Below are 17,713 nucleotides of genomic sequence, written 5' to 3'. Positions count from 1 at the left end.
TTTAATATTATTCCCTTGAAATGAGCCACTATAGATATTGGAGACAGAGAGAGGCATGATCTGACATTTATAGCTATATCAAGAGTGAAATCAATAGATGGTTTGTAGACTTCACCACCTTTTCCATTTCAATGTTATGAAAAAATGCAAGACATTATGAGAAGGTATTGGTCAGAAAGCGTGAATGGTCATGATCATTATCCTGTTGATTTGAACTGGTGCAACTTTTTTCATTGGTCTTAATGTGTTTTGGAAGAGGCTAGCATTTAATAACTCTGTTCTGATGGAATGTTTAAAGTTGAATTTCGTATCAATGACATTTAAATTGTTGTTTGATTTTTATTAAATTTTTATTTCATAATTACTTCATTATTATTTATTAAATGATTATTAATATAATTTATTAAATGATTATTAATATAATTGTTGTTATTATCTTTATTTATTTATTTATTATTTTTAATATATTAGTAATAATATAATAATAATAATAATTTAATATAATATTAATAATATAATATAAATTATTATTAATATGGTTCTTATATTTATATTAATATTATTGATAATAACATTAATAAGATTAACTCTTAATATTATTGATAATTGATATATGTGCCTCATATGGGCCGATCGACCTTTATCAACCACATTTATTAATGTGGTTGTGCTAGTCATAAACAATGATCACCTCTTCTACACTTAAATTACAACATTGTAAACTATGTTATGTTCCACATATTGAGGTAGTTGTTATGGTTATTTTGAAGGACATATAAATGGTGATAATTTTGAATTTAATGAAAGGTTCCAAGGCTCATAGGGAAAGTCCATCTAGCACTCTAAGTTTACAATATGGGAAACATTAGATGGTCCAAAGGGATTGTCATAACCATATCCTAACTTCTATGTAATTAGCGTATCTATATAATTTAAATGGTTTCTCAATGCCAATAAGCATAAACTTAAGTCTGACTCGTCGCAAGAAAAGGATTGGAGGGTGGAGCGGAGCAGGTACGAATATGCCTGAGTAGCATGGTCTGAATGGGGGTCGTAGAACGGGGTTGTAGGCCGGCATTGGTCCTACAGCCACCCCCGACATCATCCTTTCTCGGATCTCATGCCTGGGCTTTCATTTTCCCTTCAGCACCAAAGGTCCTATTTTTACCCTTTTCTTTTTACCCCATTGGTTTTTCCTAACTCTGCAGATCGCTGTTAGGGTTTTGAAGCTATGCATAGACAACTCACGGTTGCCTCTCATCATTTTCCTCCCGCCTGCTCGACCTGGATGGTTTACATCTGCTCCTCTTTTCTCGCCCTTTGGACGGTCTCGATCGTTTCCTTGCTGTCGGTTCCAGTCCCCGATGGTTACCTGGTTCCGAGGTAGTATCCTGTTTAAGCAGCTGGCGTAATGGACCTAGACGAGGTGGACTACTCGGACTCTCCGCTGGCAGAAGGCTCCATCTGGCGCTCCACGTTTACGGCTTCGGGAGGTGTGTACAGTGAAAGTTTATCGGCCAGTTTCGAGGACCTTACACAGTCGACTGATCCTGCTCTCTCTGCCTCTTTTCAGCCTGTTGAACCCTCCTCCTGGGTGCCCTTTACTGTTCCTTCCCCGGCCTCCCTTGGGTTTCTTTCGGAATGTTTCCAGTCCTCTCCTATTGGCGCCGGTCCTTCGAATCTGCTGGGTCTACACCCCCCCGCTTCAACCTGAAGCATCCCCTGAAGCTCCCCCTCCTGCAGCTCCTCTCCCCCCCTGGCTCCCCCTGTCTCCTCTAGTAGTTACAACTCAATCCCCCCCTCCCGGAGGCTATCCCCCCCCCCCTTCCGACCCCTAACCCCCCCCGCTCGCTGCTCCAGTAGGATCTAGGGCACCTGCAAACCCTAGTCGCATGTCCTCCCGCCCTTCAAAGAAACAACGCTGTTTCAAATCCTGACCTGAGGACATCATTCTGAGGCTTGAAGAAGACATTCAGTGGGGAGACGCAATGGATTTAGCAGATAGAGTGCTAGTGGGGCGCATCCGGGGTAGGAATTACTCTGCGGAAAAGCTGAAGACATGGGCTACAGAGATTTGGGGCCAACATCTGGCGGAAATCCCTTCTGTCCAGACATTCGTGCGAGGTTGGTTTGCGCTGAGGTTCGCAAGGGCTGACCACATGAGCTGGGTATTGTCATCTTTCTGGCACTTCGAAAAAGCACCGGTACTTCTCAAAAGATGGTCGCCCCTCTTCGACCCGGAGACTGAACAAATTGGGGTTGGGCCAGTATGGGTCAGACTCCCAGGCTTGCCTCTACAGTACTGGTCCGAGGACATCTTCAAGAGAATTGGGAACTCTCTGGGCACCTTTATGGAATCTGACAAATCATATCTCACTACGGGGATGATGGCATATGCCAGGATTCTAGTTCATCTAGATACAAGAGGAGGCTTATAGGAACACATCATTATACAATGGAAATCCTTCTCGAGGAAGCAGAAGCTAGACTATGAAGGAATCCCTTACCGCTGCAGAAGGTGCCATCAAGTGGGTCACCTTTACAAAGACTGCCCCCTCCTCAAGAAGATTCAGCAGGAAACCAGAGTGCAGGACCAACCCCCGGCAGCAGAAAATCCAGCTCCTCCGGTCGCGGCAGCACCAAGGGCGGAACAAATCAAGACCTCAGACACAGTGGAAGCGCCGCTCGCACCTATGTAAAAAAGAAGGGCAAGAACCCGATCAGGCCTCCATCTCCTCCTCTGACGCGCTCAAAGGCAGCAAAAGGCGTCGTCTTTTCATCGGGTACGTCTCTCCCCCCTGCTGCCTATGCTTCACATCTTTCTTCTTCTTGTTTATCACTCTCCTCCCACATGCCCTCTCCGGTCTTGATTCCCTCCCCCTCCTCCCCGTCGGCTCTCGACCTGGTTGCGGACTCCCGCCCCCCTCTTCCCCCCTCAAGGTCAGGCCATCTATATATGACCTGCCCCCTCCCAAAGCCATCGACCATCTTTACCTCGTGCTCCCTCTCATCCATCCCTAACCCCTCCCTTCAGTCGCCCTCCCCCTCGGTAAATTCCACACCGAGGTATTCCACCCGCTCGACTGCCAAGCAGAAAGAGCCGGATGTCATAGGGCTAGACGTTGCCCCTCCCATCCTCTCGCCCAAGCAGGGTAGAGGCAGACCTTCCAATATCCACAAGGCAAAAGAACAAGCAGGTGACGAAGTGATCCAGGGAAAACAACACACCATTGAAAGGGTTCTTAGAGCAAAGGACACCCTTCCCCATCCCCCTCCATGAAGATTCTGTCCTTCAATTGCAGAGGGCTGGCCAGCCCCGAGAAAAAGCTGGCCCTGAAGCGTCTCTTATTATCTGAGTTGGTTGACATTATCCTTTTACAAGAAACCCTTTGCAAGGTGGAAACGACCATTCCTATCCTTTTCTCTTGGATGCCTGGATGGACTTTCCATGCTCTTGATGTCTCGGGGCGCTCTGGGGGCATTGCAATTGGATTCAAGAACTGCACCATTAACCTGAAGAACATATGGGGTGGAGGGGGTTTCCTGGGAGCGGACATTTATTCCAAGGATCTGGAGGAAGAGCTGAGAATCATAAATGTCTATGGACCTTGCCACAACAGGGAACTCTTTTGGCGTAAGTTTCTCAGCTCCCCCCTCCTCCTAGCTGGAAATGTAATCCTAGGTGGAGACCTGAATTTCTCTCTGGGCTTCTCAGAATCCTGGGGACACATGGCGCAGATTGACCCGCTTTCTGACTTCTTCGAGCAACTGCTTGAGAATTACCTCTGGATTGACATCCCCTCGGCCAAGATTCAGCATACCTGGAGAAACAATCGAACTGGAGACCAAAGCCTGGCTAGGAGACTGGACCGCTTTATTATTAAGGAGGCCTTTCACAACAGCCACCCCAGATCAAGGCAATGGGTTGGCAGTGGAGGTATGTCGGATCACAGACCCATTTTTCTAGAGGTTGGAGAAAAGAAACAAAAGCACACGGCCCCTTTCAAATTCAACTCCACATGGCTCTGGGACCCCTCCTATATCAAGCTAATAACCGATTTCTGGAAATTACACCCGATCACTGAGGAGGAAGATCCAGCTAAATGGTTTGTAAAAAACCTCTCTGAAATTAAGGTGTTGTCCAGAGCATGGGCTCACAAGAAAAGGGAACAGGATGACCTAATTATCTCCCAAGCAGAGCAGGCGATTGCAGACCTTGAATCACATTCGGAGGGAACTTTCAACTCCCCGGATCAGAAAGCCATGTATGAAACCTTAATCAAACAGAGATCTCAAGTCCTTAGAGACAGAGAGGCAAGCTGGAGACTAAGAAGCAGAGAAATCTGGCTCAAGGAGGGGGACGAAAACACAAAGTTCTTCCACCGCTTTGCAAATGGTCAGAAAACAATCAACACTATCTGGGAGCTGCAAAATGATCAGGGGCAACAAGTCCACACCTCTAGAGAGCTCGCCTCACTCGCCACCTCACACTTCAGGAACACATATATGGCCCCGAGGGAAGCCAGCCTGCTAGAGATCATGCGAGTGGCCGAGCTTTTCCCCAGGTTTGTGGATGAAGGGGAAGCAGAAGAACTCACCAAAGAGGTTTCATTGGGGGAGCTTGAAGCTACCATCCGGGGCTTCCAAAGAGACAAAAGCCGGGACCTGACGGCTGGTCCATCGAATTCTATCTTGCTTTTTTTGACCTACTGGGTCAGGACCTCCTCAAAGTAATCAATCATTGTAGCCACTCAGGAAAAATCCCCTCGGCCATCAAATCCACCTTCATAGCCCTCATCCCCAAATCCGACAAGCCAGCCTCTTTCAATGACTTCCGGCCCATCTCGCTCTGCAACTGCCTCTACAAAATCATGGCCAAAATCCTAGCTAATAGACTCAAGCCCATCCTTTCGGCACACATATCCCCTGAACAGTTTTCTTTCCTACAGCACCGCCAGATCCACGAAGCCATTGGTACTGCACAAGAGCTCCTTCACTCGGTGCAGAGCAAGAACTTGAAAGGTATGATCCTAAAGGTAGACCTCTCCAAAGCCTTCGACAGGGCAAGCCTGCTCTACATTCAAATGCTTCTTACCCATCTGGGCTTCCCTTATATGTTCATCAAATGGATTATGAGCTGCATTTCTGATGTGCCTTACAGTGTCCTCCTTAATGGATCCCCCACTCCTTTCTTCACAGCCGAAAGAGGTCTCAGGCAGGGGTGCCCCCTCTCACCATTACTTTTCCTGCTTATCATGGAAGGGCTAAGCAGATTGATAGGGACAGAACATAGGAGGGGCAGGATTGCTGGCATAAAAATTACGGAAAACTGCTCTCTCACCCATCTCCTGTTTGTAGACGATGTGCTCATTTTCTTAAACGGCAGCATGGCCGACACCTCTACCTTGCAGTTTGTTTTCGACCTCTTTCAGAAGGCTACAGGCATGATCATAAATGTTCACAAATCCACCCTCACAGCTATAGGCTGCTCGCAACATGAAGTTTTTTTCACTCATCACTGGTTTCCTTTCCCTACACATCCTATGGAGGAAGGGTTGAAATATCTAGGCTTCCAAGTGAAACCCGGGGGATATAAAATCGCTGATTGGGTCTGGCTTATTGTCAAGGTGGAAAAGAGATTGAATGTGTGGTACAACAGGTACCTTACACGGGCTGGAAGACTCACCCTCATAAAAGCAGTGCTGGAAGCAACACCGGTATACTGGATGTCACTGGCCTGGATTCCAAGAGGAATTCTAGCCAGATTACAAAAGATATGCTGCAGATTCCTATGGAAGGGGAACAAGCAGGGGAACCTTTTCGCTTGGGTAAAATGGGACACTATAGCGAGGCCTAAGAAATGGGGAGGATGGGGTATAAAAAGGTTGGACTATTTTGCAAAAGCACTGGCAGCGAAGCTAGGATGGCAGCTCATTACCTCACACAGCCTCTGGACAAGAGTAGTATATGATAAATACATTGCCCCGGAAAACACTATCGGCTGGATATGCAGGGAACACAGGGTAAGCAGAAGGCATTCCAATATATGGAAAGCAGTACTTAATTCCCTCCCACTCATACGGGAAGGCTTAACGTGGAGGATACATCAGGGGAATGCCGTTTGCATAGGAATGGATCCCTGGATCGGGTGTGGCAACGCCCATCGACTTCCAGCACAGCTGATCGCTCATCTACAGGACCAGGGTGTTTCTCACATAGCCCACATAGCAGATCAAGAAAACACCACTCTTTTCCAGCAGGCCTGGAAGACAGCACAAGAACTCCACATCCCGGGACATTGGAGGCATGATTGGGAGGACTTTACGGAAGCTCTCACTCAAGCACACATCAGGATAACGGAAGAAGAAGATGAGATAGTGTGGGCACATGCAAAAAATGGAACATACACTCCCAAGGAAGGCTACCTTAAGCTCATGCAACAAGTCCAGCCAGAAAACGTACAACAATGGTGGAAAGCACTATGGAAGCTCAAAGCAGCTCCCAGAACGCGAATGCTTATGTGGACCATCCTTTTCAACAAAATCCCCACAGGCTCAAATTTGATGAGGCGATCCTTCCATGGGTCGTTCTGGTGTCACCTCTGTAGGAACAATGAGGAAGACACTGACCATTTATTTCTGTCCTGCCCTATTGTCACCGAGCAATGGACCCTCATATCCTCATCCTCCCACTCCCTTCATCAATGGCAAGGGCGATCCATTATAGAGGCCTGGCTGAACTGGCTAGAGAAACACAAAGGAAGAGATAGGAATATACCGCTCCTAATGTGCTGGGCTATCTGGATGGCGAGGAACCGAGCCATATTTGACCAAAAGGATCCCATCTGGCCCAACATCAGATCTCATATCCTTGCCGATTTCGGACTCCTCCCAGAAGACCTCTCTCAGACCCCCCTAGATCCATCCGCCCTGAGCTCATTGACAAAACTTACCCTTGGGCCTATTTTGACGGCTCAGCCCAAGCAGAAGGCTGTGGGGGAGGGGCCATCCTCTACCTAAGGGACGACCATTGTTTTAAAATTCAGATGCACCTGGGAAGGGGCACAAATAACTTTGCTGAGCTATCCACAACCAAACACCTCATCCACTTTTCACTTGAGAAATGCTGCACGAAACTACAATTGTTAGGGACTCAAAACTTGTCTGCAATTGGCTCAATAGAACATTTTACTGCTCTGCTTATTCTTTGAGACATATTTTGGATGAGGCACACAGGCTTTCAGCAACTTTTGAAAAATTTGTTTGTCAACACATTTACAGGGAGCGCAACACAGGGGCAGACCACCTATCAAAAGAGGCAGCGCACAGGCAGGAAGAAGACTAGTTGATACAGGAAGAAGTGGATGGAATTTTTCACCAACATTACCACAGGCCTTTTGTAGATCTGCACTCTCTCCGGGAGACATAACTATACTGCTGTTTTTTTTTTACTTTCACAGTTTGTTTTTGGCCCAATGGTTTCTCGTAAGCTGTTGGGTATTAGCTGCTGTTATCACTTGGTATCTAAAATAGTCTCATCACAGAACTATCCGACAGGCAACTAATCGACCGCTACTCTCACAAAATTGGTTCTTTTTTGATATTCAGGATTTGGTTTTGGTATGTACCAGGTTGTCTCCCTACGTGGAGCACACTCTTTTTCATGTTTACCTTTGTTTTGATGCAAAATCTCTCAGAGATCATATGAACTCCCTGCGTGGAGGCACAAGACTAAATGTTTTTACTTGTACATGGCTGTAGTCAAACCGTCATTTTTCTACTATTCGGGAGGTGACAAGCCTCATTATGCATATGCCTAGGCATTTACAGAATGTAATTTCTCACGATCTAATATAAATTACGACTTTTTCTATGGGAAAAAAAATCATAAACTTAAGTCATGGTATATCTCACAAGATTTAAAAAATCATAAAAATTAACTAAATTATTACTTCATTTTAAATAATAATAATAATAATTAGCATTATTAACTAAAAAAAATTATTATATGAATTAAACATATATACATTTAAAAAAACATGTAAAAAAATTCTTAACCATAAATATTCACCTCCACTCTATCATGAATATTCTTAACCTATAAATAGGTTTTTTTACAATACCATGGTTTGCTAATGCTGTATTCCCAAAAAACCTATAATATTTTCATATGAAATTTTTTTAATCAATCAATTTAATTAACATGCCATAAGGACATAGCTTTGGAGATAGATCTAAATCTTTCAGAATATTGTAGAATATTAAATTGAGGTTAAATCCTACCATCCACATAATAATTATTGATAATTAAATTAAAATTATAGAAGCCCTATTCCAAAATAGCCACACCTTTCTAACATTATTTTCAATTAACCATATCCTAACTTCTATGTAATTATCCTATTTCCTAATATTAATGGCAATTAAATCAAAAGTATTGTTAAATGACTTAATTACCTCCAAAATTACTCCTTATTTTGAAGTCACTGCCTCCTACTTTTAGGGAATCAAGAAAGGAGTGAAGAAGGCTCCTCTTGGTCATCATTCATTCATGCCATTTTAATGGAAATAGTGTAAGTTGAGAAAAAGAGAGTTATGAAGAAAAATCAACTCAACCATTAAACATTCATAAAGATATGAAAGAACGATTGTAGTATGAAAATAGGCACCAAGAACACATAGGAAGACATGCTCTTGTATCCCTTCATATTGTTGGCTCTGTTATGTTGTCAAAAAATCCATATTTTGTTGTCTAAGAAGCAATATACCATTGGAAATGAAATATAAAAGTGGATAATGACTCTGATTCTTACTATAGAAATTAAAGAGCACATAGATGGAAAAAATTCTCCAGGAATTGAAAAAGAAAGAAGGGGGTGTCTTTTTGTAATGTATGGAGTAGTAAAGAGAGTCATAAGAGTTTTTCTAGCTAAAGAGAGAATAAAAAAATCTGTATTGGATGTCTTTGGCTCATGATTTTGGTAAAGAAAAAATGACTAGAAATGTAACATGTTAAGGCACCCCAACCATGAGAAAGTAAAAATAAAATTACATTCTACCAATCATCAGTTAATTCTGAAATTAACATAATTCACAATGTCATCCCATCAATTTTTATTCCATTATGTTGTATTCAATTTAATAGAACAAACAACAGACAAAGTATTAAAGTGAAACATATATTTATATCTATTTGTATGTATTTCGAGTTATGTAATGTCAATGTTGGTATGAAGACCCTGACGTGTGTATGTATATGTATTACTGGATCTTTATTATTTCAAGTTAATGTTACCGCATAACAATGATCCATCGAGAAGCTTCTCAATGTTTGTTTGGTCTCCAACTGTCATCAACCTAATAGGGGTAGGTCGTGCATCTAACATTGTTGATATGAGTTGGGACAATATAATGGTTAGGATTGCTTGGAAACAGGTTAGGGTACCAGTCACTCTGACTCGTGGTGGGGGGTTGAGTCATTTGCGCACTGCTTCTTTGCATGAGGAGGCTCTGCAACAAGTCAAAACCCTAGTTAATATTTTCCCAAATTGATGGGTAATATGGTGTCTCTCTATTGTTGTTGAGGGTTTTCAGTAGCCTTCCATCATTTCATTCCAAATTTTGGATTTTGGGTTGCGTTGGAAGGGTGTTTACTGGCAAGAACCCTTCAAGTTGCGACATTCTGTCGAATTCCTACATCCACCAGGTGTGAGGTGTGTTTTCATCGCAGCCACTCTTCTGTCATGCTAGGGTCACTTCTTGGTATTATCATTTGTTTCTTTGTTTTTGGTGCAGATAGTAATATGGTTGACATGTTGTTACAGGATGCTTTCATTACGCATCATGCAACGATACTTCTAGGTAATGATCGACTCTTAACCGACTAAGAAAATTTTTTTTCTTTGCACAAAAATCTTGTCTATCAGTGATGATATTTGTTCAAATATCGTGGCTACAAGTACAGAAGCTAACATGTGTTATAGCACCATTTACCACCCTTGGTATATTTGATGCTCTATGATATGGCCTAGGGAAACCCTTCCTTACCAGACTTGGTCCATTTTCTAAAAAAGAATGTTCTAAATCCCATACGCAATTATTCCCTATCTAAAGCATGTGTAAACGTGGGTCAACGTATAACCACCCCATGTATATGTATTAAAACATTAAAAAAATATATAATCACCCTTAATTCAGGTGGAGTTTACGGGTTTGACCTGATACCCACCTACCGTAGCTAGTGGCCCAACTATTTCCCAACTGAAAAAACTAATTTGGAGAAGTATAAATACATCTCCATGGGAAGGCCTAGAGGAGGAAGGATTAGATATTGATATTATAGTTGATTACATCCATGATCAAGTCTGAAGATATCCTTGTGCCTTCTACACTCTCATCCATAGGAAACCCCTATTTCCTTCTTGAGATGTTCATCATCCCTTCATGACATCCTTGTGTATACTTATGGAGGAGGATTGTTGAGACTTGGGCAGAACGGATCTAGAGGAAGGCTTCGCTTGGAGCCGGTGGAGGACTCAAGTTGTAGTTTTTTTGTATTTTCTTTAGCTTACATTAATAAATATGCACTGTTTTGTTCCTGATGATTATGGTCTTTATGCATTAATTTATGTCATGATTTTCTTATAAAATCTCACGTTAATGCTTATTTTCTTACATGCTTATATGATCTAACCTTAATTTCATGAACATGCTTTCAGTTATTTTTGGTGTATATGCTTTTCCTTGAATGAATTGCAGGTTTTTAAGCACAAGGAAGAAGCAAGGGGTTTGAACCCTATTGGAATGACTTCAAATGTAGGATCTATGGGTAAGACCTTCTGTACCAAGTTTAACTATTTAAGTATTAGGATTGCTTCATGCTGAATTCCCTCTACTCTGTTGGGGTTCCCAACCCAAGACGCTAGGGTGATTCTACTTGAAACAAAATTAGCGACTCCACTGGGGAAATCATTCTTGTTTTTTCTAAATTGGGTTGTTTCTTCTTGATTAGGGATTACTTGATTGATTTCTTGCTTTTGTAGTGCTCTTGGCCTTTTTTCTTCCTGGGCATAAAGTCTGATCTTTTGGATTAGGTTTGGATTTTTTGTTTTTCTTTATTGAGCTTTATATACATGCTTTTAAGAGGATATATTAGCGTTTACAGGCTAGTTTCTTCAAGGAAAATCATGTATACGTGAGTTTCCTTTGATTTAGTCACATATACACGCTTATTTGTTTTTTCATAGTCGCGTATACCTTATTTTGAATAATTTTTTCAAAATCTTGGCCCCAGTTAAGATTGTTTCCTGGTGGCTTTTGCTATTTTCTGGTCATTCACTGTCAGTAAAGCTCTGCTTTCATGAAAATTTTCAGTTTCTAATATTCTTCTTGTTGAAAAACCTATTCAACCTAGGGTTTTCTTTTTGAGTAAAGTTTCAGTTTGGGCTTTGGGTTCAAGGCTTCTTGTAGAAGTTCTTGGTTGTTCTGACTTTGTGGAACAAGAAATTGGTTGCAGTTTTGTTTATAACCCAACTTTCAGATTGCTTTGCTTTGCTTTCCTTTTTTGGTTGACCTATTTTGTTTTTCATGGTTTTTGAGTGCCTCTTTGGTGATCTTGAAAGTATTTCTTGACGTTCTTTTGGTTTGCTGAAGTCCTTTATACTGTTGTTCATATCAATCTATGCAAGTCTGTACTCCTTTGCCATTTCAAGTTTTATTATATTAATGATGTTCATAACTTGTGAATTTTGGGACTCTATATGCTTGTTTTTGGTCTTGGAATTTAAGTAGTCTTTGTGTTCTCAAAAACTTCTTTGGGTTCTTTAAAAAAGAAAAATACAAATCATTCTTTCCTTTCTTTTTATTTTCATTTTTTTGTTTTTGGTTTCTTCATTATTTTTGAGCAATTGTGAACCTTTTTCGATTAGTTTTGCTTGGTTTTGAGGGAAGTTTGTCATTGAATTTTTGTCCTCCTTGTAGTCAAGTTAGCCTATTGATCTTATGAAGGAATAAATTTTCTTATTGTATGAGCATCCATAGAATCTTGCACCATCATTATAGTTTACATTAAGTTAGTTTGCACTGCTGGAATTTTAGTATTTTTGTTAGATTTTGAGTGTGTGGAGTGTGTTTTCTAAAAAAGTTTTTTTTTTTTTTTTTCTTTTACGAGTTTATTCATAGAACCTTGTAGAAATCTCTTTTCATCAAAGAAAAATAACTGCATTTTCATATAGCTAAATTTCTATTGATTTCTTTTGCATCAAAACACCACAATTTGCACTTTGATTTTACCCGTGACTGAAAGAACAACCTTTTAAAATCAAGCGCTTAATTAAAAATAACTAGAACATTTTTTGATTTGTCATTAATTACATCAACAAGTCTATCTCTTTAGGGCCTTGGAAGAGGTGAGTGGAGAGTTAACTCCCCAAGGCCACTCAAACCGTTAAACATAGATGTTAAATAATGAGTGAAAACGAGTGTCGTTAGAAAGACCAGGAAAGATCCTTTCTATTGGGAGTCAAACACGAGGGAGAGTGAAGACAAGGAAAGAGAGATACCCCCTCTCTTAATTGTTGGATCCTACCCCAAGACTATTCCGACCGATTTTTGATACGAACTAGTGTCCATAATTTCTATTCCTAGGGACCACATAGGTCGTTGTGGAGGAGAATGCCGCGACACTTGAGGCAGACATTGCAACACGTTCATTATTACTTCTGGAGGGTACCCTTGTGAAGCTTGGGTACTTTCACTAGAAAATGATTTTATTTCGGGGTTAACGTAACTGTTTCTATTACCTTTGCTGGTAGGCTTGGGCCGTAATTATCGAAAAATATCTTCGGAAGGTCCCTTACTTCACTTTCTTGTATTTTGGTGTCCGATCCTCATCACCCATAGTGGAAATAACTAGAAGTTTCTTGATTGGTTGCATCTTTAGGGACTTTATAGTGGAGTGCTCTTTGCTCTTTGTATTTAATTGGCTTTAGCTGGATTTGTCTTGTCATTTTTGGACCTTAGGCTCTGAGTGACTGACCAACCACTCCACTTGTCTTGAAAGACATTTGATATTTCTTTTGAAATTTGTGGAGTTTCCTCCTTAAAGGAAAAAGTTTTGATTGTGCATCTCTCCTCCTTGGAAAGTCATTTTTACAATCTTGTAAGGGAAGGATCGACGTAAGAGTTGGGTATGGCCAATATTCCCGTGGAGGCCAACCAAGGGACACTTTCAAAATGGGATCCTTGTGCTTTTCCTTTCTTTGGAAATGTTGGTACCCCCTAGATGGCCACTTTTAATATTCCTAGATTTAATGTTGGACTACAGTTTGGTTGTGGTCCACTCTGAATATTCCAAATGATCTTGAAGCTTCTCAGATGAATGATTTATTTCAAGGGCATCAAATGGGTGTTAATTGTTCATCTTGTTCAAAAGAGAAATCTAGGATTCCTCTTTCTCCTCCCTCTTGTAATAAGAGATCTAAAAAGAAGATAAAGAGGAAGAAGAATAAGAACAATAGTTCTATCCATGAATCATCACCAACCCCTGCAAGTCATGTTGGAGATGAGCTTTCAACCACTACAAGTCACATTGGGGGCATAAGTCTAGTCATTGCAATTCATACTAGCAATGGGTCACCTACCTCTGTGAGTCATATTTCTATTGACTCACCAGCTTCTGTGAGTAGGGCTGGGGGTAGAAGTCCTATCTCTTTGGGAAAGAGTCACTAACCTCTGTGAGTCATGTTGGGGACTCTCCACCAACCACTGGTAGTCATGTTGGTAGAATGGATGTTGATCAGAAACCTGGGTGTAGAATATTTAAACCCAAGTTCCCTTGTAAGATATGTAAGGGAGACCATCTTACTCATTTTTTCCCTGGTATCCCAGTGGTACAAAGGATATGGTCCAAGTCTAAAGGTTTTTCTACTCCTGAATCTATTATGGTTTCTCAATAGTCTGATCTACCATTGGTTAATGAGGTGATCGAGCCAGTGCAATCTCTGGTTGATTCCACTCCTCTTTTGGAGGGTGAATTGCCTAACAACATAGTCTTCTTGATTTCTAGTATAGAGTCTTCTATTTTAGGGGGAATTTTGGTCTCTTGGAATGTACCCCCTCCAAGTTCTAGGAGTGTCTCCTCTTATTGGGATAATCTTGTTGAGCCTCGTCTTCCTTCCATTGCACCTTTTCAAATAAGGGTTAGAGTTAATTCCACAAATTTCTATCAATGTATGGTGGATGAAGGATACTCTGCAAGTATTATATCCTCCTCGACTTGGAAAGATTTGGGTTCTTCAAAGTATTTGGCAGCTGATAATCAGTTGTTAGCCTATGATAGAAGACCTGGTGAATCTATGGGTGTTCTTCCTCAATTTCCTATTATTTTAGGTGGGAAGATTGTCTTAATCGATATGATGGTGGTTGATTTCCCTTTAGACTTTAATATGCTACTTGGGCATGATTTTGTTTATGCTATGAATGTTGTGGTGTCTTCACTCTTTCGAATGATATATTTTCCTCATAATGGAACTATTTTCACTATTGATCAACTTGCATCTGATATTCACGCCACTAATTTGAATTTACTACATAATACCCGTTGGTATGTTCCAAGTGTCCGGGTAGACTCTACCTAGTCACGGGTGAACTATGTGACATTGTATCCTCAATGTTCAATTGCTTCTAAGAAGGATCCTTTGAACTATTATTTTCCTTCTCAGGACTTGGTCCCCATAGTTGACTGAGTGATTTATCCTATGGGGACCTGAGACCCCTTAATTCCCTCTTTTGATTCTTCTATTTCTCATGATTTCTTGGAAGTTGAGTTTCCTTCATAGGAGGAACTTTTTGAAGCCATGAGTTTTAACTACCAAAGGAGTCCTTGGCCTGAGCCCTGCAAGGGGCTTGTCTTTAAGAACTATTATGCATAAGCTGTAAGGCTGCATGGTTCCTTGTACCATATTGTACATATAAGGTATGCATTTTCAAGTTTTGTGTTCTATAACACAAGCTTTTATATGAAGTTTATATATGGGATGTATTAACTTCTTGTTTAGTGTTCCTAATTATGTATATAGAACTTGGAAGATTTCTCCTTTGGGAATTTTTATGGTTGATCCACTCTGACAGGTATTGGTTCTTGAAACTAGCATACATGTTAGGTTTTTCACCTACATTGTGAACTTATCAATTTCCTTTCCCATTTTGGCCTTAGGATCGACCCCACCAAGATATGATGCAAAACCTTCTCATTGCTTAGAAGTGTCATAACTTGTGTGGTAGAGCCTTCCTTATCATGGGTGCCCTAGATAGTACCTTGTTGTCACTTGGAACCCATGCTAAACTTTTGTTCTTAGGCTCGGGAGTCCTCTTTAGTCCCACCATGACTTTTGCGATAAAGCTTGACTCTCCTTCTTCTTCGCTATCTTTATGGCTTTATACCCTAGAGGCTCCCACATGTTGAGTTGTACTGTTGCAAAGTATGTTGACTATTTACACCTTTTGGCCTTAAGCCAACTTCATTTGGACTCATGTTTAAGCCTCCTTTTTGGCCAGACCTTTCTGTGAAATCAACCCTGCAATCATTTAGTCTCTGCAACTTGACACCCGCTTATCCATGGAAAGAACATTCCTTTGAGTGTCATTGACCAGTTTCGTCACCTTGTATTGAACATAGACATGTTCCAATCCTAGGAACTAGAACATATGTACTTCAACACTCACTCTTTCCATTGTATTATAGCCATTATTTTATTCTTTTTGCGGATTTCTAAATATGAAAAAGACAAAAAAAAAGTATTCCAAAAAGAGCAGGAATGGGACATTACTTCCATGATTGATGGCAGCTAGAGTCAGTTGTGTCACTCTTGAACAAAGCGCTCAAAATTAAGTCTTTCCTCCATTGGGATGGGCTTTAGTTTTACTTAGGAAAGCCTTAACCATGTTATTGAGTCAATACTCCTTTGGTTGGTTATATCTTCCAATCACATGGAGAGCTTGTTTGTGCCTCTTGCATGACAAACTTATACAAAGTTCTCATATGCTGCCATATTGTCACATTTGAGTCATGCTTTTGTTCAAGGGAAGTAAACCTAAGTCGGCCTTTCTGCGGTGTCTCTTGACTTATTCTTAGTTGACCATCCCTAGTTGCGAGAGTCATGTTCACTATCACATCAACGATTTGGTCCTTTGCTCGTGCTGGTTTGAGAAGGTTTCCATTGACTTCTTGCTAGCGAGTCTTGCTCTTATCAACTACGACAAATTTCTCTAAGAGTAGACCTAGAACTGCACCCTCACCCTATTTCCATCTTTAATAGGTGACCTTATGATCAACATTGATCATTATCATGGGTCTTTGACTGAGTGGTTTCCCATGTGTTTTACATCAACTTTCATTATAATCACACATTGGGATTCATGAAGTACCTTGGTTTCCATTTGACCTCATTGGTGGATTCCTCACCTCTGTGTCAGCTTTCATTATTGGTTGGTACAATGCGTTTTTGTTATGCGCTAGCTATGTCTTGTGTACACCAAAAATGTGCTTCGGTTTGGTTACTACATCTTTCTTCGTCTGATTCCTTCCACATTATTGGCCTGCAGGTTAAACTTTCACTAGATTGATGAAGGATGCCTTAATGCCTTCCTTCCAACAGATTCTTTCCCATCGAATTCAACTCATTTCTTGGGAACAAGGTCTAGAGTCCATTTGGTAGTACCTTAGTGTTTGCAGTCATCAGTGGCAGATTCCTTAGCTATCAACAGTGGGAATACATCATTGCTCCTAATTGATAGATTCTTCCAAGTGTTTGACTTCAGATCATTTATTCGTACTTGTTAGAATATACTGGGTACCTTGGCTCTCATCATCATTATCGGTGAGTAGTCTTGCGTTTGTTAATGGTATACATCAATGACCGGTAATCAAACGATTTCTCACATGGTTGACTTCAGATCATTTATTCCCATTATGTAGAAACGTAGCATGGCAGTCGATGAAGACGTCAGTTTTGGATCAACATTTGTTGGTTCACTTGCCAGTTCCTCCTATTTTTTCTAGTGACACCATCTATCTTATATGTTGTAGTTCAACACAACGACATCCTATATGTTGGCACTCGAGTTGCATGCAGTACAATTTGTTCCACTATTTGACTTGGTACTTTTTGGATTTGTTTTATGACTTCAGTGATCATATTTCTACTTCAACATCATTGATCAGTTCTTTATATGTGATATTGTGACATGTACTTCTATGGATATGATCATATGATCCACTATGCATTTTTAGTTCTTTTATACGTGTATACATATTGGGTACGCTTTTGTATTTGATATGTAGACATGCTTTATCATCTCTGAGCATGGGTATGCCCACCTCAGACATAAACTTTCTTTTTGATCTCTTCCATTGGCTTGGCAGGCTAAAATCTGGTGAACTCCTCTCAAGTCCTCGCATGATTCTTTCTATATAATTAATACATTTCGGCTATCATGTACCCCTTCTGACCTCATATATTATGGGGCATATTTTATAGTACCATTTACCACTCTTGGTAGATTTGATGCTCTATGATATGGCCTAGGGAAATCCTTCTCTACCAGACTTGGTTCATTTTCTAAAAAACAATGTTTTAAATACCATACGCGATTATGCCCAATCTAAAGTGCATGTACACATGGGTTAGACTATACCCAACCCACATATATGTGTT

This window comes from Pinus tabuliformis, chromosome Q (genome assembly GCF_031772625.1).
Source record: "Pinus tabuliformis cultivar Carrire ecotype Pingquan chromosome Q, CPIR1, whole genome shotgun sequence".
Taxonomy (NCBI): domain Eukaryota; kingdom Viridiplantae; phylum Streptophyta; class Pinopsida; order Pinales; family Pinaceae; genus Pinus; species Pinus tabuliformis.
Note: the sequence above shows the minus strand (reverse complement) of the source record.